The sequence below is a fragment of the Teleopsis dalmanni genome, chromosome 2 (assembly GCF_002237135.1).
Source record: "Teleopsis dalmanni isolate 2A chromosome 2, ASM223713v2, whole genome shotgun sequence".
NCBI lineage: Eukaryota > Metazoa > Arthropoda > Insecta > Diptera > Diopsidae > Teleopsis > Teleopsis dalmanni.
Window position 1 is genome coordinate 14,831,438 of NC_051847.1, and position 26,764 is coordinate 14,858,201.

The window sequence follows — 26,764 nt, forward strand, 5'->3', positions numbered from 1 at the left end:
TTTTTTAATAAATATTTTTCTTAATTTAACACAACCTTAGCATTAAAGAAATATAAGACCTCTTATCCAGATCAAATTTATATCATCTATAAAACTGTTCTACGTCATCAAGATCTGTTAAGCACAAAAGATTAAAAGAAGATGTATCTATTTATATCAAAGAACTTTAATGGAAAAAATATAAGCGTTATTGAATGCTTTTACTAGATGTTGTTTTATTTTTTAATATAATTTTACAGTTCTTCACTTATCACGCCCCATAATTTAAAAACATACATTTCTCTTAATCACGGATACTAATAAAATCATTAGATATTACTTATCATTTACAAACACACACTCATATTTAATTATATGCCTACTTATACACAATAATTTCTTGAACAAAAAATTAATGTCTCATATGTTTTATTTTACTAAAATAATTTTCTAGCGATTTTTAAAAATCTATTTGATAGATACTATTTTATCACATCTATAAAGAAACTTTTACGTAAATATCTTATCTAAAACTCACACTTTAAATTTCTTATCATTCAATTATTTATATGCTCTGCACCTGTTGACCTCTAAGATTTTTCAAAACATCATCAAACATAAAAAACTATCTGATAAAAAAGAGAAATGAATTCAAAGCATATCACAATCGCATTTATTTTGATAATATCATCAAACCAAATATGTTTGCAACATGTTCATTGTTGTATCAAACATTTTTATTAAGCGCTACATCAGAAATTCTGCACTTAACTTTATATTAGGTAGGTAAATAGGTATACTAAAATACATATCAAAATACGATATTACAAATATAATATATAACACATTTAATGTATCAAAGAATGAAAGCATGATTTATTAAATAAATATTATAAATAAAGCATTTAATATACTTAATAATATACTCATAATATATACTTAATATAATATCGTTCAACATTTAATTCAAAATAACGAATTCGTAGTAAACCCATTTATTGCCACTTATATGAGTCAGTAGAATAAATCCTTTACTGATGTACATACTTGGGAGACATATAAGCGAAGTCATAGCTCTAATATCACAGTTAAAATGTAAATAGAATAAAGAGATAGTAATAGGTTTTTATTGAACCTGTTAAAACTTGTAACGAAACCTGTCAACTGTTGGATCTGTTTCAAGGTAATTATTATTTATCACACGGTTAACGCTATATAGATAATATCAATAAAAATCCATAATCTTAAAAACATCAATAAAAATTTCTTGCCTCGAAAAGTTTACGATTGAACTCACTTTGTTATGTGAAAAGAAAAAACATAGCAAAGGCATGTACTAATACCCTGAAAAGCATGCCGGTCGACGATTTAAGGCACTCAATCGCAACTCTCTTAGACTGTGCAAATTATTGGGTTAGTTAAGAAACGAATATGTTTAACAAATAAATGTACTGTTTAATACAGTCCATATAACTGGTCCTATTTTCAATACTCTCTACTGTTTTTGTTTACTTGTTGTAAAGCGAATAGCGCAATGTTTCATACGTACAACATCGACAAGATACAAGATACTTGTTAAAGAAATTTTCGCTTCAAAACAACCACTGCTTCATTTATTTATTTAGTATCAAACAAGCTGTTTGCAACGAAGGTAAATTTTGTCGGTAGGTTATCTGCTTGTTTGTATCTTGTATCTCGCACTTCCACAAATACGTAATATCGTGCAGTTTTAACGTTACGCATGTGCATTAACGAAATCAAAAAAAGGAAGAATAACTCAAAATTTATTTATTCAAAGCGCTCGAGTGTGAGAAATTTCCTGTTTACTTAAGTAATGTAGCGGAAACAAATTGAAATAGTTAATTTAAATTAATAAAAAAAGGAAAAGAAGATATTCAAAATAAAGATTTTAAAAGAGATAAATTTTGATTTTAAATAAATTCGAATGATTTCATATTCGAAATAAAGATTTATAACATTTTTTTTTTTTGTTAACGGTCTGCGGCTTAACGGTGTTGTACATTTCTAAAATCAATTGAATTCAATTTTAACTGAAACCACAAAGAAAAAATATATTTTTATATAAAAGTTGTATTTTATTGTGTTGAAGATTTGAATGTTGAATGTTTACACTTTTTACCGCAAAAGAAGTGAAATTACAAGATTAATTTTGTGTCTCATTTGAATAACTTATGCAAATTCAAAAAAAAAAAAAATCAGTACACAAAAATATTCAAATTGAAAATTCACTCTAAATCGATTAAAAAATTAATAAAATCACAAGCAAAAGGAATATATGTCGTTTTAAACTTGGTGAGTAAATTTATCCAGTTTAACAATTAAATCGATATGAATGAACTGTTTAGAAAGGTCTTAAGAATAAATACTTTATTGTTATTACTTTCACCTCATAATATTCATAAATGTATTTAATTATTTTAATATTTAACCTATATAGTATTAACTTATATAGAATAATACTATTATAATAGTATTATTCTAAACACAGACCTGAACTTAATGAAAAAAATAGGGCTCTATATATATTAACACTTAAAACAGTGTTGTCTTTACCATATTGAACCCTTAACCCATTTTGAGAATTAAAGAAGTAAAATAAAAATAAAAAAAATTATATACCTAATAAATGGTAGATTTACAAAAGTCCTCTATATAAAAAGTTTTCAAAAGTGATTACAAATTCCAAGTAAGATGACAATAAGTCGTCTCTAACTGAAAACAGAATTAGAATCTTGACGTTATTTTTGTGACTTACTTTACTTGACCAAGAGAAGAATATTAGTTCAGTAATTCTTGTTTTCGTCTGATATTAGGAAATCCTTAACGAAAGATTAATTAAAATAATTGCGTAGATTTTTAAGTTGTTTTTTGGAATGGCATCCGCTGCTGAATACGTTCGTCATTATTGGTATCTGTACAACCACTTTTAAATTCAGTTTTCCAATTAATTATGATTGATTTTTCAGAAGTAAAGTACCTTTAAAACTCATTAGACATTTTTTGCTTTAAATAACCAAATACGCTTCAAAAACTAATAATTTAGATAATTTATTTAGATAATTTATAGATAATTTATTTTAAAAGATAAAAAGTACAAAATTATTTTACTTTATTTAGTTTCTGATACTTTTAATTACCATATAACCATATATATATATATATTACCATATAAACTATGCATTGTTTCTAAAATAATATAAAATATAAAAATCAAGTCAAACAAATTTATTTTATAAAAACATAATTTTAAGCTACACATTCTAAAGTGCTTCTGAGTTAATTCAGTACTTTCAAATCTATTATTATTATTATTATTATTATGTATTACCCAAAAAGAATTTAAACAATGTCACAAAGAAGCATCATTTTAACTTATTTATTGTTTTTTTCTTCACAAACTAAAGAGTTCAAAAAGATGGAATAGTGAAGAAAAAGAATAAAATCTTATAATAAAATTTTACACATGTTAGAAAAATGTAGGTTGCTTAGAAATTTGTGAAATCTATAATAGCCTATGGCTGTGAATAACAATCTTGGGTACTCGTATAATTAAATTGCCAATTTATGACACTAAAAGCAGAAATTCCCATAGAAAATATTTTGGTTGATATTTACAAAGATGTTTTAGAAGAAGATGTTCAATAAAAAGAACACCTTTTTATTGCATTATTGTCAAAGAAAATAAAATTCAGCTTAAATAAATAACAAACTAAGAATTTAATTTCAATATAATAGATAGATACATTCCACATCTTAATGAAATCAAATTTATTAAAAGAATGCATACGTAAACAAAACCACATTTCATTCTAAGACGTTTTAAAACGTGATTCACATTTTTAATTAGAAAAAATTATTTAATAATGCAATAAGTCATGATTTTTGTTATATATAATATAAAAAAAATAATAGTATACTGTATAAACAAAATAAAATTGAAATTTTGAAATGCAGTTGAACTGAAATTTCCAATAATTAACTGCTAAAATTATTTAATATTATACTGTATTAGTATTAATTTGATTTTAAGTTCATTGCGGTGTCATTTCATATGAAACTATAGTCATCATCTATATAATACACTATATATAAAATAAAATACAGAAAACTTGCAAGTCGATTTCTGAAGTAATCTAGCCCTCAAAACTAGCCCTATTTATTTGTGATATACTACAATTATAAAATACAGAAGACCTATCATTTGATACCGACAGTACTCCGTCTATGAATACATATCTGAGATATAATAATCAAAAAGCAAAATAGCTTTGATATCGCGAACTCTATAACTTACAACTGACTAAGATTATTTAAGAAACAAAGTTTATTAGATGTTTTGTCTGGGTTGACCATAATAGCCTATGTGCCTTTCTAAGGCACTTTTTTTATCTCTCTCATCGCGCCGACAAGATTTATTGCTAGGAAGAATTAGTCTTTAAGGCACCTTACCTCAACGAATCTTATTCCATTTCGAGCATAAGAGAGATCTCGTAATTTACCAAGATTCTGTAGTAAGTAATCTGCTAATATCTTTAATCTCCGTATGGCATGAGAAAGTAGTTGTAGAACATGGTTTCCTGACTGAAAATAATTGTAAGCAAGCCCACTATAGAATTGAAATCTTTACAGTGTATCTCCTTTAGAGTTTTTGTTATTTAAGAGTAACCAACTTGTATATAAATGTATACATATCATTGAATCTTCCTACCTTGTATTAAATTACACATATGACAAATTACAACTAGATTTTACACTTGTAATTGAAGATTAAATATTACTTTTTTACAAAATTGAAAATTCTAGTTAGTCTTTGATAACGAGGTATAACAAAATACATAAAACTCGTAATTCGATTTTATATAAGATATTAACATTAAATATTAATGTATCTAGCATTAACACAATCTTAACAAGACAATAATCTTAAATCAAAATCTATCATATATTAAGGCATTCAGAGTAAGCTGTGGGTTATATATACAATATATTAATATCAGTGAATTGATTGAGTCGTTGCTCAATATTGGATATGCTTCACTTAAAATATGAATATTGAGAAAAAATAATTTGTTCACTTATAAATTCACAAAGCAACATCTTCCTATTCCTTCAATGATATCCCTGTAATCGCTAAACTCTTACTATTCCATTTGTATAAACTACTTTTTGTTAAATTTTCACTTTTGTCTGTGTGATATCTCTCTAGAATGACAACGTTCTATTTCTGGTACATCGTACATATTATATTACTCTTTATTATATTTTTATTCATCAGTTATAAAAATAAATAAACAAATGCATTATGCAAACCATATACATACGCTGATCATTGCAATAATTCAATGCAACTATAATTCAATAATTTGAATATTGAATTTCATTAAGTTCCTACCAAAGGAAAAAACTACCCATATAATTAAATTAATTTTGTATTTCATGCATACCAAAAAGGGTTCATAATAATATGCACTTCTTCTAACTCTTTGCTCTTTCAAACCCTTGAGATCTTAAATCAACAAAAGTATCTTCGATTATTTGCGGTTGTACTTATAAAATCATTTTCAATGCAGTTAATATTTTATGCGTTAAGATTTTTCAACAATGTCATTAATTTCAATTATTTTTATTTGTTGAATGCAAATATGAAATTCAAATCATTTCATTCCATTTCATTATTTAAATTCAATGTGATTGGAAATGCTTTTGTACTATTGAACCTATGAATGTAGAGCTGCAGTTATACAAGTAGTTCCCTTATTGGTCTCTCAGTCAGAGATATCATTAAAATTCAATACTCGCACATAACCGTCCAACTTTGGAAAATCGTACCTTTTCATGGTTTTATTTAAATTACAGTAAATTTCATTTTCTTTTCTTATCAGTTTGTTGAATTTATTTACTTTTAAATGTAATCAATTTGACATTTACAAAGTTTAAATAGATACAAACCACTACAGTTACTGCAGACAATCTAACAAAATTTTTGTTTATTTATGGGTCAATGCATCTCTGTTGCTTTCATTTTAACCGCTGACAAGATAAGATCTGTGCTTTGAATGGCATCCCGTGACGCTGATATCAAAGAATCTAACACTTATCTTCGTCTGTTTTCTGTATCTTGTTTACTTGTAGAGAACCAACCGAGAACACAGAGACGATGATTGTTTAACGTAAATATCTAATTTTAAGAGTGTAACAACTTGTGTTTTGATTTACAGGATGTTAAATTTTCAAAACAATATCGTTGAATGAAATACACATTTCCATCAATAGTTTCACTTATTAAAATTGAACACATTTGGTTTACACAAAAAAAAAAAATAAAACCAAAATGCATCGGCATAAAACATACATAGTTTGGATATGTATCTGTAGATAGAGAAGTACGACGGACAAAATGACAAAACAAACAAAAACAAATGATTGTTTGGAAAATCTGCAATAATTCTCAGAACATAAAAAAGTTTCAGTCGATACTTTTAATGTATCAATCATAGACTTATAATCTTATTATGGAATTATATGGGATGTAAATATCTAATATCTGAATTAATATATTGTACTTAACATTTATTTATCAATCTCTTAAACAATTTATTAAAACAAGCAAAAAGTTTATTAAAAATAAACTCACAAGAATTGAACAGTGTGCTTTAAGCTTAAGTATGCTATCTTGTAGCACTAAAAATTTTGTTAATTATGCGATGTAAATCATTGGTAAAGCCTTTTAATATATTTTCTATGAACACAATAATTTAGATCCCTTGAAGTCGAAACGAGCTAAACTTTATTAAATTTTTAAAAAATTTGTATTACATAAACATTTACCAAAAAAACTATATCTGTATGCTTTTATATAATATTTATTAAATTTATTATGAAAATTTTTTGATTTCAAATAATTTATATAAGATTTTTTGCATGCTTTTGATAAAGAGTTATTTTCCCAACTTTACGTAGCACTTCCAGAGATCACTGGCTACATAAATAAACGATTTAAAAAATTTGTAAATATCAAACTTTAATACTCTAAGTTTCTATTATTAAGTTGTATGCTATTATATATATATTTTTTGATATTTATGAACAAGCAATATTTTATATACATTCATCATCAATCCATTATGTCATTAATCAGATTGGATTACCTTATAAAAACTTGTCATCTTCTTATGTTTATTGTTCTTAGTAAAAATTATAAAACCTTTTAAATCAATATTTCTGTGTCTATTTCTTATTAATGATTTGCTAGCTCTACTTAGTTTATATTAATATATGAGAACATAGTAACATTTCGATAATAACCACTTTATTTATTGAACTAATAAATAATCTGCAGTATCTTATTTTGAACTGAAACCATATAAATTATTTTGATACAAATCAAATAAATATATAATTAAGACATTAAGTAACCAAAAATGACTATAAATGCTGTAATGAAATAAGTTACTCCGTTTCCTTCTAATTTAGTAACTTATGGTATACAAAATTACAATATTTTTAATTACTTGATCGTTGTATTTTCTTGATCAGTAGCTAGTAATTCTAAAAATCATAAATGATCAAAACTACTTGATTTATTTTCCAAAATCAGTGTTAGTATATTTTTGTAAGAAGTCAGATTCTTTAATTGGTCACTAGTTGAAAAAAATAAAGTAGATAAAAAGAGATTTTGGTCATAACATCATCATTATCACTTTAACAATTGATCCACTTTTTATTAACTCTCAATATTATTACACATTTTTAAAATTGTTCACATATTTTTCATTATTAAGTGTTGAACCATTTTTATTTTGACGCATTTCATTGTACAATGTATCTGTCAGTTAGTTTTTAACTTCAATATAGCTATGCTTAGCCAATCAATAATAAGGAAATACGTACATTTAAAATATTTCTGTTGCAACCGGGAAAACAAAGATCAGTAATTCTAACAGATCATATTCAAATTTTTGATTTTACCATATCATTGTAAATAATTCATCAGAAAATATTTCTTACAGAAAATGTTTATTTCGTCTTTTTAATGCAGTTAGCTAGCACTTTTTTGAATGCAGAGTGTTTTTTTTCAGATTTTTTCAATTGTTTCGATACTGTGATACCGTAAATTTTGAACATTTTTGGTGCTACTAAAAATTTCGGTCCCTTTTCCGGATTTCTATTTTGTTAACCAGCATTATTTATCATTTTTACAACTTTTAATGGTATTACTGATATTTAGTGCTATTAATTGACATATTTATTTTCTAATGTTTGTATTATTTTCTTTTTATCATTTTTGGTATTGTTATCTTGCAATACCAGAACTGGTTTTGGTTCTGTTAACTAGCACATTTACGTATATTTATTCTATTATTTATATATATGACCTAACTAGAATGAAAAAGTTTACTCTGAATTCAATACAAATCATATGTAATAGTGTGACATATTTATTATATACACACATTTATCTTTATAGAGCATGTTCAGTTTTTCGTCTACAGATAATTACTTTACGATAATTAGAATAAGAAAAATATATATTTTAAAACTCTCAAACCATAGTGATAATATGATAATGATGATATGTCAAAGCAATTGACATAATTTTTTAATTTATGTAGTTAATTACTAGATGAATACCATTTATTCTAGAAATTAAAAATATTACTTATATTCGCATTCATAAAATTATTGCTTTAATAGGGCAATTTACAATTGCTTCTAAGATTATCGATTTCACTGCTAATAAATTCCACTCAATTTAATTATAATATTCTTCTAAATATAATTTTATTAAATACATTTTAATTAAATGTTTTTAGTGCAAAGAAATTGCTTTTGACATAATTTTCAGATTTCTAATGCAATCATTAGTCATGTCGATTCAATATCCGATAATCAGTATTAAACCCAAAGCTTTTTTAAAATTCCGGTTGAAATTATTATGATTAAAATATTTCATATTTCTACTTTCATCTCAGATAGATATAGATACAGAGAAATAGGAAGTAAAGTAAATTGTTAGTTCAAAATAAAAATGATTGAAAAATTTATGAATGGCTTATATTTTGATAAAATAAATTAAAAGCACAATTTTGTTATGTTATTGAAAATTTTTTTTCAAAAGTTTAAGGTAATAATAATAATTATAGTCGATTTATGTAATAAAAAGAAATAAAAGATTGTGTATATAAATAGTAACAAATATTTAGTTTTTGCATAATTAATTACAAATGAGCTCATTCCTTTTACAATCTCATTTTTTAATTCTGAATCTATTTGATTTAGACAGTCACTTTTATTAAAATCAGCTCAACTTATATCATATAATATGAAATCTTATAACTAAAATAACCACAATAGATATCATAGGCTGCAGTCTATATTTGTTTCTTTTAGTAATATAATTTAGCAAACCCATCAAAAATAAAAGGAACCACTCAAAGGTTCAACAAACCTGGAAGAATCAAATGTAATGATATACTGAACTTGTCTTAAAGAAGATAAAATTATTTTTTGTACTACAGTTAAAATTTTTGAAAATAAGACATAAGTATCATTGGAGTATAATATTATATAGCTATACCGTCAACATTTTTCGAATATCTCCTGTTAATAAATTGTTAACAAAGTTCTATAATAATAATATATTAAAGTATTTTAGTTCAAAATTAAAAATTTCACACTACAATAAATTGAATTTATAACAATTTCAAAGTGAAACCCTTTACTTCACTAATTCATACCATCAGTACTCAACGTTCTTTACAAATGTAGTTGCTTTAGTTTAGGTTAGCTTGAGTTAAAAGGACATGTGTTGTTACACGTTTCAATACTTCGAATGGAAGTCATTTCTTGCACTTTGTGATAACAGGAGCGCCAAACTAGACTTATCATATCTTGATGCATACAAATGCCACCTAACACAACCTAAAAGTTGAAGCGATAAAATAAAAACGTATAGAAAATAAATACTTTCAAAAAAAAAAATTTTTATAGAAGATATCTGTGAAATTATTTTCAATGATCTATGTATGTTGTTCAAACGTAATCAACAAAAGAGATGAAAAAGGTTATAACTTTTTGTTATAATATAATGGAAAGCAAAACTGAACTGCAAAGTTTCATAAAATTAATCAAAGCCCTAAACATTTAATAATATACTGAATTATGAACCACATCATTGTTCAGTTATTACCTAAGATAAATTCCTCTCCAAAATTGCGACCGGTTCTTTTCGGACAAATAAAAAAATTTATATAGCATTGCAATAAGTAACTATTTCAATGGTGGAAAAGACGTTTATAAAAAATTTAGGTTATTTTTTAAAATAGTTTTGTGAATTACAGTAGATAAGTTTCGTAGTTAAGTTTATATAAATATTTGTTTTTTATTATTGTAATGGTCATGGCTATATCAAAGTGCTCGCTCACATTATTAAAGTAATTTTCGCTATATAAATTAATAACAAAACTGCAATGAATTGCATTTAATGACAATATCCCTGAAATATAAAATGAGTTTTTATTTTGCAAGTGCACGAATTAGCTTCAAGCAATTACTTAACAATTAAATGTTGCTATGCATTCATCAAAAAAAATTTGTTTAAAATAAAAATTGATTAATTTTAATTGTAACTAAGATGTAAAGGTATTTATTGTTAGATTCTGAACATGTAATTAAATTGAAAATTAATTTACTGGTTGGAAGCACTTTGAACCAGGTACAACATATATAAAAAACCTAATCGAAGTGCTAATTTAATAAATTATAGATCAATATACAATACAAACGAGTATCAACTCGTCAGGTCAGCTGATATCAAATAAGGTTCAGTTTATTTAATTTTTAATTTTGCATTAATTATAATTTCGATCTAGAATGTACATAAAGTAGAGCTTCTACCACATATATACTTTTTTTTAGTATCTGTTTAATTATATCATTATTAAAATTGTAGTAAATTTTCATAATGTATGCCATTAGTTGCAATTAAAAATTCTAAACCTTTTATTTTTGCTAAATTAAAATATTTTTTTAGAAAGAGTTTAATAATAGTTTAAATAGCTTTAAGTATATTTATTTACAAAACTATTAAAAATTATATTCTAAGAGTAAGCCATTAACAAAATAGCAAGCATGTTTTCTATTTGCATATGAATCCCAAATTGTACTAATTATCTCTGCAAGTTGTATGTCATACCATTTATAAACTAAGAAACGTTAATTGACCTAAGCAAATCATAAGAAAGAAAAGCCATGAAGATCCCTCAGGGCATTCATATGAAATAAAAACCAAAAGTCTGGTTTTCTATCTGAAGTTCCGTACCAGCTTGTTCTCATTTTACGACCGCAGAAACCCATTATAATTACTGAAATGATATTAGACCTTTGCTAGTTGTTAACATTTAAACTCCAATTTTTTTATTATGTTTTTACCTCAAGTATTTTTATATTTTCTTAATAAAGTATATGACTCTTAGTGGTTAGTTTAACAAAAACTTGTTAAAATGAATTTCTCAACTGTTTTCTGTTCTATTTAATTTTCATGAAGTTACAAGCATAAAATATTGACATAAATAAGATATTATGGATTGAAATTTCTACTATTGAGCACTACTGCTGTATATGCACATTCAAAGATCAATCGATATAAACTAAACACTTGTATATTATCTAAAATAAAAGCCTGTTAATATAGGATGCCGTTGAGTTCTTCTCAACAGTTCATCCTTCAAGACAATAGAATTCAATATTTTTCTTATTTAATAGTAAACTTCTTTTAATTATGTTTTATATAACTTTTACTCTCTCCAAGTACTAAAAAATATATTTCTTTATAATGCCTAAAAACATTTTGCACAAACTAGAAAGTTTTTTGGAACTTGGTTTAGAACAACCAAATTGGTTTACAAATATGTTAAGTGCCTGATTGCACTAACTGAAGGCTTTCACTAAGCTGGTATTAAATGTCTACTACAAATTATCACTTAAGTTAAACTATTAATATTTGTGGTATTATGAACCTAATTTGCATTAATTTGAAGTTGCAATAGAAATCAACAGCATGTACCTTTTCCACCAGTGTTACGTTTCACTTCATTCTTATTTGCACCTTGAATATTGATACTAAATACTTATTATAATTTTAAACAAATTAAATGGTTGCTCCAATTCAAGAATAAGTGAATAAAATAGAATAAAATTAATCAGATCATGATTTTTATCTTCTTCAAATCTCCTTCTGGAATAGTTTAAAACTGCTCAGTAACAAAAAATGTAACTAAGTAAACTGCTTCCAAGTGAACTCAAAATTCCATGTTCTAAGACAGGCCTGTCTTGTTGTACTAGTAACGTTGGTCATGGTGATCCTTTAGATTACTTGGCAACATACTTTTCTCTGTCCGCAAAAGATGATGTATTTAATTATTAATATTTGTGTAGAGTCCGATATAGACACTTTTTTAACACTTTGGTAGTGTTAATGTGAGCGCAGAACACCATAACTTGAAAGACAGTGAGCTCAGTGTGAGCGAGTTACAACCAGGAGTACCATTTTTCAGTTCATACACTTGGTCTTTAAACCTCCCTTACGAAATAAAATTCCATATTTATGCGAGGTATTCTATCGCAACTCTTTATGCCACGAGTTAGTCTAGAGAATTAGAATTATGTTCCATAAGACTTCCACGTGTATAGATTACCAACTCCAAACTAGTTGTGCTCAAAGTTGCTGTATTTTTAATAAAGAGACGCAATATCGACACTGATACAGTTGTGGGGACATATGTATAGTACCGTACATACAAGTCACTGCAGATTATTGCATGTAACTATGGGTGCATATTGTGGACTCTTGTACCATCAAACAGGATTTGTAAAATGATGAAAGTTGTGACCATTACATTGTAAAACCGTAGACGAACCCCGGGATTCAGGGCTTAAGTTTCTACAAGTTCACTTACAAGTACTTACTTGGTTCTGCTATTTACGTTTTACTCCAGAGCATATTTACTTTTAAAAATATATGTTATTCATATAGCTACAACTATAAATTCTTAAGATATATCTTTTGTATCATAAGAATTACAGAGTAGGAATAATACACAATAAATTTTATAATAACAGTCAAGGGTTCGGTTCCACTTTCTCTATTCAGATCTTGTTTAGTGCATTCGTTAGTGAATTGAAAGATAAGAAGAATCTAGGTTACCGACAAAGTAAAGCATGAAAATGTACTTATTTCGATTTTGTTTTGATTTATTTTTAACGGTAATCTCAGTCCTTCAGCCCATATAAACAGCCCGGTTTTCGAAACATCGAACAAATTCCAAAAAATCAGATTTTTTCATTCAAAAGGTTTGACATGTAAACATTTTTTAATTAAGCAAAATTTTCTCTGCCGACTTGGTTGGTGACACCACAAGTATATTATTCAAAATTCAAGTGCTAGTAAAAAAGGAACTATAATATCTATCTTTGTACCAACTATTCTTGACCAAATGAATTTATTTTATGTAGTATGTATGTTTTAAACTTTCTTATTTAAACATAATTTTCAACTTTAAGTAGCTAATGATTAAAACTCGATTCTATTAATTAAGTCACAACATGTCTTCACAAACAAAGTGATGTGATTATACTTGCAAATTCTGAATACATACAAATAAATATTAAAGTATTTAGTATAATATTTTACATTTATACTTTGATTAAATCAAAACTTGTTTTGAAAAATATTTTCAAATTTGATCAAATTTATTTCTAATTACGTATTATAAATCGACTCATCCCAGTTATCAAACACCCACATATATAAAACATTCAGTCGTCGATGAATGAAATTTAAAACAAGATACAATACAGCAACTGCATTTTATTCGAAATGCTTGAAGTCAATGCAGTCTTCAGATAATTATGTAGTCAATGTATGTATATGAACAAAAACAAACATTTTTCCGTATAAATAAAAATAATTTAAGAGAAAATTTGAATTTTTAATGAATAGAAAATCCAGCACTCAACCCACTGATTACGTAGGAAGTGCTCGAATATGTCATCTCAGTTTTTTTGTTTTCTATACTTTACAGAGAAATATTTTTTGTCCAAAGAAAATGTAAAAATTGTTCACACAATCAAAGTAAAAATTGTTGCATTTGTAGTTAAGAATTGTGACTGCGCAACAACAAGAAAGCCAGCCTAAATGTCGGTAATTGAGCATTCTAAGATATTGTATTTCAGAAACACACGAACTGACAATGTCAAATAAGTACGAGTAGAAGGAAAAGTTGGGATTTTCTAAATTTCAACGAACATTTCATGCAACAATTGTGGCCATTGAAGCACATAATTATGTCTGTGTTTACCGCAGAGGGTCCACAGATCTCACCAAAAAAAAGGTTTTTTTATGATATTTGTAATTCTGTTATTTTTTACAATTTTTTTTCATAAAACTCAATCTAATCATATTAAAAAAAAAGTTGAGTTCAGGTTGCTTTAAATGATTTCCATAACCCTCGAACCAGTATGCCTTCTTTTTTTACAATAACACTTTATTTTAATTTCCTTACAGTGAAACTTTTCATTTTTGAATTATATACATATATAATTTATATTAATTATTCCAAATGCCTTAATATTTTAATAACAAATAGGTGTAACAAATAATTTCCATTTAACGTTATAAGGTGCTACGTTCTAACTCTTCTTAAAAATCATTTGGTTGGATTTGTTTCTTCAGAATACATTAGTATTATGCATTTTCTTTGAATAGATAAAAGGAAAAATAATCGAACGCATTGGTAATGTTATTTACAATATTCGCTAACAAAATAGTACACTTAGTGGTGCTCATGTCAACCAAATTCGTAACCAAAAAGATCAGGAAAATGAGTTATCATCAGATATACCTATATCCGAAGCAATCGTCGATGAAAATTACTTAGCTGATACACTATCTACGGATGTGCAACGAGACTCTGTATTGATCGAAGTAACTAACGAAAACATTGTTTCGACTTCAGCTCCAGCTCAATCATCGAAGATTGTACCCATAAGAGGCGCAATGAGGTAGTTTTTCTATATACACGAACACGTCGTACCGGAAATCATATTGACCGATTTAAACTCTAGAATTACCGCATTTTAGATTTAATCTCATAAGGGGAGGTGTTTGCAACCCTGTGAATAAGAATCCCAGATGATAATTCTTATAATGTCAACTGAATTTGAATTGAAAATGGAGAAAAAAGATATTGTAAAATACACAGACATAATAAAATCAAATAAAAAGACATTAACATAAAGTTTATTAGAAAATAATATGAATATTTTTATTTATAATAACAAAATTGCAGTCATACTTTATGATTATAACTTGTTATTTGAGCTTGCTTTTTATTGCGATTGAGATACATTATAACTGCCTTATTTTTTAGATCTTTAAGTATTAAAATATTAGTAAGAGGTATAGAATTTTTCTCAGCCCATTATATGCATGTGTTAAGTGCATTTATTGTAACGTTATTTTTGATGTAAGCTGTAACTATAATACCCTGGTCTCAATTTTCGAGTCTGAATCGATGTCAAGTTATTCAGCAAGAGACATATTTTTGAAAGAAAATTAGTTGACCCACTCATCCATCCATCACCGATTAATTGTTGAAATCAATGGAAATTCTATTTAAGAAAAATAACTTAAAAACCTAAGTAGAAACTTTAAGGTCCTATTAGGAGTATAGATAAAATAATTATAAATAATAGATATTAAGCTATGACTCAGATAAATAAAATGCCATTAATTATGTATATAATTATTTTATTTAGATATTCTAAAAGCAAAATTAGTACGTTCTTTTTGTTTATAACATTCTCAAATCTTTATAACACATAAAGTACAAGTAAAATTTACAATTTCAAAACAACAAACACGAGTACATCTATTTAATGATCTTACCGAGTAGTATGACAATAATTCTAACTTCTATTTCCTCTTTCAGTTAAGAAAATTTTAAATTATATGCATTTAACCTTAAAATACATAAAAATATATTAAAAAGATACAAATGTTAAACAAATTAAGAAATTAAAATTATATTAATGCCACAGAATAACCTAAGAATATTTTCAACTTTAAATGTAAGAATCATAGCTTTTGGTTTTTATAGCTCGAAGACGAAACATAAGAGAAAATTGTCATTTAGGTCACTGTCAACAAATTAGCAACAGATTTTGAGGTCACTTCGTTTACATTGTAGACAATCTTAGTTTGTTTCTCCATCAACATCTTCACATCTCCATCTCTTCGTGTATCTTCTGAAAGAATTTGAACCAACGCAAAGCCAAAGAACAAACCAGATTATTATATTGTAGAAAACGGGACAAACTTCTTCTGTTAAGAGAGTTCTACTGTAACGTTACTTTCCAGTAAATAAATTTGCTACTATATTAAGTTGAATATTGCGTTTAAGTTCTATTAGATAGACACTCGTCTATGTGTATAATAATTGCTTTTCCATTTATGCATATAGGTGTTCTAATTAAGCACATGCAATTGTAAAAATAAATTATCTCGTTTGTGTGTAATAAATATGCATTCTGGCCATCAGCGTGAATCTCAAATACCATCATTTTGATCTAATTTAGAGCAAAAACGTAAACTTCCTGTGCTTCTAAAGAACACCGTTTTTATCGAATTTAGTGTAAAAATAAAAAATTCCTGTGCTTCTATTTGGAAGCACAGAAGCCTGACCACATTTAGAATTTTATTATTAAATAAAGAATATTAAACTTCTAAATAAAAAACTGACAAATATGCGAAGTGCTTATATCGTCATTGATATTAAAAAAAGATGGTCAAATGCATGTATGGAAGAGGAAAAATAATAAAACGGCCATTACGTCATTTTCCATATTTCTTCTCCTGCCTAGTATATATGAGTTAACTAAAACATGATCTCATGGATGAGCTTGTGCTAAACTCTTTATTCTAAAAAATTGCATAAGACACACTAAAAAGCACATTAGGTATTATACAACACATACACGTGGTAATTGCTATTTCATCTTCTAATGAAGTCAAGGTGGGCTGTTGTTTTCGTGGTGTTTGGAGCTGTGTAAAAAGTTTATTGCATATAATACATTCTGTATTAATAATTAAATTAAACATCTTTAATTGACTTTTTTTTTAATTTATTATTATTAATATATTTTGAAATCTTTTATACACGAATTTTCATCTCCAGCTTACAATAATAAATTTCACCAAATATATAGATGCCTCCAGTATGGAAGGGAATCTAACATTTTTCTAGCTCAAACAGAGAATAGGCGCCTTTTTACTTTACGATCTTATGTAGTATCACTTAGTCCAATTCTTTAGTTTCGAGAGAACGTATAGAACTCACGGATAGTAATACTTTCTAAAAGTATAGCATATAGATAAAGTATAGATACAGTGCAGAAAGTCGGAGAAATGTAATGAGTATAAGCGACATAGGCAAGAAAGCTGTCAGCTTCCAAAATTAGGGAAATGGCTTTGAAACCTGCTATCCTTTAACATTAAGGATGTTAACTTTTACTTGTGTAAATACAAAACACAGATGTGCAAAATACTGATTTCCGTAAAGATTAACAAAATAGAAGAACTAGCACAAATGTGGTAATACTCTTACGGTTTTGACATGCTACTGGAATGTGATTACTCTTACGAAATATGGAGAGAAGATTGAAAAAGAGACAACTAAATACTTCTTGTACAACAGCAAAAGTGAAAGTGTACAAACTAAGGAACCAGACGGACATCTTTTATTTATATCTGAAAAGATTATTTTCTTTTACAGCACCGTAAGTTGGTTTTAGAATAATTTCTTCTTAAAAGCTGCTTGAATTGAAGAGGAAGCCGACAGAAAAACCAACCAACCATAAGTTCTATCTTATATGTTTAAATCTATTTAAATAATATAAGTTTATTATTAAAACTTAATAGATATATACTAATTTAACTTTTACTAAAACACACAAATTATAATTATAGTAAATTAAGTTTTTATAATACCACTATATATAATTTGAAGTAATTAAGTATAAGATTTTAATTGCTTATATTTTAGGTGAAGAATACATGTTTAAAAAGTTTCTAATTCACTTTTGTAAAACTATTAGTTTTGTTGTTTATATTAAATACTTTATTATCTATTGACGTTTATTACTACTTCTCAATACTAATAAATTTTTTTATACTCATAACACTCAAATAATGTTTGTGGTACTAATTTATTGTAGCTTAGCACGTGAAGGGTCCTTAACACTTCGTCACACACATTTCTTAAAGAAAATGAAAATATCTTCGTATTTTATATTTGGTATTTTTATAGCGGAAATAAGTTAATTATAAAACATAAGATAAATGTTGCCACCGAAATTATCAACACTTTGGTGGATCCGGTTCAGTGGTTTAGAACAATCAACGAAGCAGTGAAAAATTATAACGACCATTGCACCGCACCTGTAGGAATGTTGTATCTACGCCCAAAGCAAATAATTGACGAAACCAAAATGAAATTATGACTTCATTTATAATTAAGTTTATAGTATAAATATTTACCACAACGAAAACGAAATGAATAAAAATGTACTCATACTCGTATAAAAAAGGGAACAGACAGGCACTTGAATGGCGTTTAAATGAGACCCTTGAGAATTTAGTTAGTCTACAGAAGTACACTTACAAGTGTACTCAATAATACACAATAATACTAACTGTCTACAGTTGGTTTTGTGGGAAAAAACTTAAATACTTCAACTTTTATGTTTATATATTACTGCACTTTTATAAATAATCTAAATTATTCTGCTAAACTTACTGAAGCATGTATACCATATTTTGCATATATTCGTGGATTGAAAATATTTTCATGGCAAATATATCTTTTTGATATGTTCAAGAATATCAATTTCTTTACGTACATGATGCGTGCAAAATAGATCAATGCTCTTTCTGGTCAATAGACATACTACAAAGCCATGTCTTTGTGTCTTGCGGTTCGCAATTGGTTGTTAGTCTTTAAGAGATAACTTATTCCAAATGAACTCATGCGTTGGGGTATTTGATCTTTTGCTGCTTCTATAATTGCACTCATGAAACGATATATCAATCGAGGCAAATACAAATGTATCGTATCTATCGTGCTAAAAGAAATTTTTAATTAATGTTTAATTACTTTTTTTTTAAATATTTTAGTCTATTTTTGTGGTTTGTTTGTGTGTTAGAAATATTTTGCTACATTAATATTTGTTAGTTCAATTCGATTTGATTGTCGGCATGTTGATTTCATCTAAAGTATTACTAGCAATTATTTTATGAATATTTGCGGCTGTGTCCGCACACACATATACATTTAAATCAAAGTAGAATCAAAGTAATTCCACGAAATGAATACTACAAAATTATATTTTGTTTTTCAATTTTGTAATATCTAAACAGAAATCATGTATTGTTTTCATTCTGGTGGTAATGTCCCAGTAGTAGGACAATGTAGCCAACTCATAAATGACTATTGATTGAAAAAAATCAATTCTCTTCAATATTGTGATAACGTACACGCTCCCACACCTTATATAAGCACAAGAAGGTTAAGGGAACTAAATTGTGTTAGTGTCGAACTAGAGTAGTTTACATCTTCGTTCCCTACATAACCTATATGTATAGCACCTATAGTACCTATTGGCACTGTTTATTCACCATATTATTTTCAAGTTGAAATCATTGAAATCATTGAAATAATACTTTACCAACTTCGTGCGGCAACCAGTATGCCACCCAAACAATAAACTTTTTTTGCCAATTGCCGACATATACTATGGTTTTTCTTCAATCATCTACCAGCCCATTTTCGCAGATGATGGCAATTGCAGCAATAAGCAACCGTTTGCTATGTCCAATGATATTGTTAGCAAATGCAATGAGTTATATATTTGTAGAATACTGTGACATTACAATGAATACCTGCTCTACGTATGATCGATATTAAAGTTATCACAGGATAAGGCTCATTCTAACTGAAAGTTCACATAGTTTATTCGATTTTTTAGCACATAATTCCGATTGATCACGTGTATTTGAGAGCCTTGAATTTAGAAGATATTGATACAAAAATCAATATCGTATGTAGTCATTTCTGCAACATGTAGGTATATTTTTATCGGTATATTATGTATATAAAAATACTCAAAATAAATTTCTGAAAAAAATCACTAAAATATCATAACAATAATTAAGTTGCAGAACATATTAATTATAAAATTCAAGCACCGAAAAGGTTAAGTACGTTGTACATGACAATACTTTGAATCAAAATTACTCAGGTATTGTGTAGCTTAATTCTTTGTAACTTTGGCACGGAAATTAACAAAATTTTGATATCATGAAATATATTTGTATATAATTAAATAGTATAGTTTTTAATTTCAAACTAAGTAAATCAGCCAACTCAAGGGTTTTATTATCAGATACAAATACTCTGCCGCTTCCTGGTACAAAAATAATCACATGTCAGCAATGCAAAAAATAGGAACCACAAAAAAGATGTTATTATCATCAACATATCAAGTGTTATTCAGTAATAATTGTTCCAACAATGTTGGCAATTAAATTCCATTACATTGTAACGATAACATGTAATGATTATTATAAATTGAATAAAACAATGATCTTTGTTATATTTTTTGTGAAGACATGAATCTGGGCATGCGACAAGCCTCTGTATAAGCACTGTAGAGCAATTGAATAGTGGATTTCTTTGTTTCCATTTTGTCTTTTTTAAGTAACTCAAGTTTGTATCTTTTGTGTTTTGTGTTAAATTTGCAACTTTGTTACGCCCCAAACAAACACGAAATATCTTCACATTTCAAATATCAAAAAACCCATCGAAATGGGATTAAGTAATGCAATGTTTACCATTAAAACTGTCACACGTTGCTGCAATTCAAAGAAAGCCTTTTCATACTCTAAGATATTTTAAATTTTATTTTTTATGAATATAATTAAAAAATATTACGCAAAATAAAATTGAAAAATAGGTGAAGTCAAGTGAATTAAGGTTATTAATAAATATGCATGAACTCATAATTATAAAATAACAAAATTATTATAATCTCTGCTTTTTAGTTACTCCTACGATTTGAAATACTAAATTGAAGGTATTAAAATCTCAAAGTATACCATTAATTTATTGTTGTATAGATTAATATTTTATTCCCACAAATATGAAAATAACTTTATATTGTGTACCACAGCATAATTAATAATTATTTTCATTAAAAAACATAATGTTCAAATATAATCCGAATATCAAAACTAGTGAAACAGCAGGTTTTATATTCATCACAAGATTACTTAACTAACTCAAATCACTTTTACAGTATATCAGTGAATATATGCATGTATGTTTGAAACAACTCAAATATAGTAACGACCGCATCAGTCACGCGTTCTGGTATCAAGCAATGATCCCTACTCTTGTCACTGTTATCTATAATGTGTACATTCTGTAGAATAAATTCCTATAGAATTCATAACAGAAAACTGCAACCAATGAAGAAGAATGATATGAATCACTCTCAAGAAAGAGACCATTATAATACCACGGACAAAATGTTGTTGATACGCCTAAACCAAGAGGACCACCTAAACATTAATTAACAGAAAAGTAAACAACGCACATAAAACATTGAAGAAGATAGGCGCAATTGCCCTCATTAAGTAAAAGTGAAACATTCGATCATGTCCTTAATTTCGAATAATGACAGCTCTGTCAGGGCATAAATAGTAAGGGTTCTACAGATGTGATATCTTTCACTAGCCAAAGACATCACTAATATATAAAGTGAAATACAGTTTCCTTCTCCTCTGCAGATTAACAACCAGAGCAAATCTCACTATTGAGTACAAAAAAATTTATTTTATATCTTAATAAAACACAGTAACCGGCTGCACGGATATCGTATTACTTAATAGTAGATTCCATTTTAGTTAAAGCCAATGACTAGTACATTAAATTAACATGCTTAGCAAGCTCATGTGCTCTACAATTACCCTAAATGACACAGTATTCAAGTACCAACATGAATTGGAAACTGGCAAGCCTATCCAATTAATGCAAAAAAGCTTGACATTCTAGAACTGTTAAGGATTGACCATCCGAGATGATTGAGTTACTTACTACGGGAATCTCGTTGTTCAGGACGCATAGTACGGTTGCAAATAAAAAAAAATGAATGAAAAAGACATTCACAAAGCAACTCGAATATTAACTGGAATAAGTAGCAACATTTTCCTATTGTCACATTTATATCTAAAAAGACTTTCTTCTTATGGTCCAAGTAAAATATCAAGTTACCATTCCTGCGGTAGGTGTTCAAAGCCATCTATCGACAATAGACTGAACCGTGTTTATGAGACTTTGGGTTACGGATATTACAAAGTTGAATTGGAAAAAAGTTCCGAACATTCAAAGCTTGGATCTTCGTGTTTATTAAAGATATTTAGAATCTGTTTTTAAAAGATCAATGATCAATCTTGAAAAATACCTTAAACATATGATCTCTTTTTCTACAACATTGTAAGTTAGGAGCCTCTCTTTAACTACTATATTATTAGTAAAATATATAAGTAAAAGATCAGTAATAAATAGAAATCGGAAAACGCTTTTCTAGTCTCAGCTTTCTACAATATTGTCTACAATTGGCAGCCGTACGAAAACTAAGTCTGAAGAGTTTGAACCATAGAAGAAACATATAAAATTGGCACATTAATGTGCAATTAATTTTATTTCCGTTTTGAGGCCAAACTATTCTGTTTTCTTTGGTCCGTCCTTTTAAGCTCTATTGGGTACACACCCTCGCCTTCCAAGTTTTGTTTTCGTTGGAATACAAATTGTATTCTTAATTAACTTTGGGGTGTATGAAGCGGAACGCTACTTCTTGCATGAGTCAAAACCATTACATTAGAACCTCTTAATATAACTACAAATACCCATAAGCAGTACACACATGAGTATATGTAATTCTTAAGATGGCAGCCAACAAATTAGTGTGCAAAGTCTAAAAAATGAATACCTAATTACACGTGTTGTTGTTTATTGTTGTTGTTGTATCTGAACAAACTACGCCGGAAACGCAATTGTAAGGTGCGTGATAACGTGTGGAGTTCGTTGCGATTGTTTGGGCGTTCAATGCTAAGATTTTTACTTTTTTGCAGATAAATGTGCACATGTGCACATATAAAATAGTATCTGTGGAAAAATCAACAACGCAATTGCAAATGAGAAGGTTTTTAATTTTAAATTTGTAACAACTTCAATTGAGTTTAAGGTTCAAATATTTTCTTTCTCGAATTGCATAGCATATGTCAGAGGAAACTGCATTTCTTTCTGCTCAGCTATATAGCAGAAATATAAAAATGCAATTGAAGTCGCTGTCTTGTGAATTTCTATAGAGAAACTATCTCCAATGCTATTTAACTACAAATGATAAATTTTCTTATAGTCACAGTGAAGAAAAAGACTACTTACCGAATTAGCGTTTCTTGGAAAGACAAGAAAAAAGATTGTCTCATTCTGTTCACGGTTCGTTAAACAAAAACAATTGTTTTTCTTTACATGTTTTTAACAAAATTTTGTTCTGTTTTATGTACTGAATGTAATTTGTGTATTTTTTTTTTTTTGCAACTCGTTAATTGCAATTATTTTTGAGTCATTGGTCTTGTAACATTTGTAAATAATTTGACTACGCTTAATTTGCATAAAAACGTAAGAATTTCAACAGTTCCATTTGCATATATTTCCACATACATAAATCCGTTCTATGAATATTTTTTAAAATTTAAATAGCTAAACAGATTAAGGCTTATAGCTAAAACGAGTACCACTCAGCATACAAAGTGACATAGTAAACATATACAAATCCATAAATTATTTTAATTTATTCTTAAATCGTATATCAGCATACATAAGAAGTATAATTAAATAATTGATATATGTTATATTTATACTAACCTCATTAATAGAACTATAATGTGTAATGTGACAGATATGATTATACTACTGGAATGACACCAGATCGCAAAAAAGAATTTAGTGCTGTTTATAGCAATTTTAAGTTTGATATTAGAATCAGTGAGAAACTAAGTATGAACTATACTTACTTACTTAGTTGGCTATTACAGAAGTTGGTCGTCCTTGTCCGCGTCAATTAACCTATGAACTATAACATAGTTCCTTAAAATATTCAATTTTAAAGTATTGGAACCAACATATTATTTGCATATATTATTTTTGATAAAATCAATTGCAATTAAATATATCTGCAATGTACTGTTCAACACTTTAAGTATTTCATTTCAAATGGAATTTTTTTTTAAAACCTAAAACTGTACTTTTTATTTATGTATTATTTAATGAAATTGACAACTGCAATATTTCATTTCATATACAAAATAAGTCAAACTAATGAACTAATGCAAATGTCGCTCATGAATCTATAATTAAAGGATTTTGTGTACTCAATAAAACCAGTACAAATGCAATTTATTAAAAAAATAATAGAATTTTACAGATAACAAATTTACATTGCATTTACATACAATACTATTTGTTTAAAACTTTACACCTTTTGACAAATGCAGACCCTTGTAATTTGAATACAATTTTTCTACTTTTTCAAGCAAAATCCTAATGAATTTTATGTAAATTACTTCGCACTGATAAATATACTTTGTTGAGAGCACAAAAGATATTTCTGTGCGAAAGTGCGTAATTTATACTGACACCGTTACAACGCCCAATGCACCCCACAGCGAAAATTGCATCGAAAGCCAATGGTAAGTATCTGCGCTGAATGTACGTAGTATCTCGTTTAGATTCAAGTTACATGGCATTGTAATTTGTAAGGGGGAGAGATAAGTGTAAATGAAAAAATGCGTTTGCAATGGTTACGCATGCGCATTTGCATATTTAAGCAATTCGATACGCAACGTTTGTGGTTCTAAATAAATACATGAATTCATGAAAAATTGTGTTATTCAAATACTTTTGATTACAAGTACTCGTAGCTGAATATATATTTAAATATACTTATGATGTTATGAAAAGATAGGCTTACAAAAAAAAGGGAAAAGGAAAGGAGGAAAGAAAGTACAATTTGGCTTAGTTGCACCGTAATTATTTTGCACTATTTCATAATTAATGTCCAGAGCGTAATAATTATTTATTTTTATAAGAATACTTTTTTGTATTAATATTATTTTCATTATTATGAAGAAAAGATATTGTTTAGATGTAAACAAGTCTATTGTTATCACATCCATTCATATAACTACTATTATAATAGAACAGAGAGAACTAAATTAATACCCATTTAACTATTATAATAATTATTATAATATTATAACAGAACAGAGAAAACTAAATTAATATTCATTTAGCTATGTTATTTATTTATTTAAATAAATGTATTCTAAAGCGAACTTTAAAGGGTGGATCGTTTTGCGACCTACATTCCAGATGGCCTAAATAATTCCATAGTATTATTAAAAACTAATATTCGCAATATTTATGAAAATTTATAGAAGAAGTTTCTATTTTTTTCATAGTTTATTCTATTTCAATTATTTGATATATTTGATTATATATATATTTCTTCATATTTTTGCTCTAATTTAAATATAAATAATTAATTAATTATAACGAAGATGCTATCAAGCAGTATAAAAACAAAAATCGAGAAATAAGAGTGAAGTGCTGCCAATGCGAACCGATGGGAATTTTCAGTAGGCAATGCTAAAGACAATGTTTAGTGTATAATATAAGTATTTGTATTATAGTATTGTATTGTATAAACATGCCATACTATAATATAGCTATATAATTATAAACATTTAGTATCAATTTGTCATAGCACATAACTGAAGACCTCAATACCCAGACCTATACCTCTACGTTAGTATTAGCTTTATAATCTAAACTATCATTACTAATAAATAAAAACAAAAATAATAATGTTTAGTGTGTTAGTGCACAGATATTTGCATATCATCCTTCTATTATAGGTTACTTTATAAATTGAGCAATTTTAAGATCTAACTTGAACATATAGCTATAAAACTGCAAGTTTTGAATGGCTATATATACAACTTCTTGATAATATATATATAATATATGTCTCTAATTGACATTCATTTTTAGCGACCTTCCAAGAACATCCAAGCACTACGATTCCAATACCTATTCTTTATGTATACTATAATATACGCTGTTTCATAAAGTTTTGGAAATTTTGAGATATCATAGGTTACACATTTATTCGATTAAGCATAAATTTATAATACCTAGACAATACATATATAAGTAGTTAAGTGTCTATTAACATCTGACAGAATTTTTTTACTATGTGTAAAAAATCTTATGCTTTGGCATTGGAATCATTATACTGTCGAGACATAATTATAAAGTAAATTTTTACAGATACATTTTGAAGTTTGTTTTAAGACTTATTCCATTAGTCTTTCACACACAAATGTTTTATTTATAACCTTTTAAATATTTTTTAACTATTAATTATTTATAATGAACATCTATTTTAATTTTTTTCTTTTTTCCTTCAGATTTTAAAAATTCGCATGATTACTTAAACGAGAAAAATGGATTCTGGCAGCGTTGTTAGTGAACCGATATCAGCACATCATCGTGCTTTTGCTAAACAAAAATCCGCATCCATG

At 27.2% G+C, this 26,764-nt stretch overlaps 1 long non-coding RNA gene across 1 annotated transcript; it reads left to right on the forward strand.

Moving 5' to 3' along the window:
- Window positions 1–1,985: 1,985 nt before the first annotated feature.
- LOC119677502 lies at window positions 1,986–26,764 on the forward strand. Its single transcript, XR_005252267.1, has 2 exons — window positions 1,986–2,292; window positions 26,651–26,764. It is a non-coding gene; the product is annotated as an uncharacterized LOC119677502 (long non-coding RNA).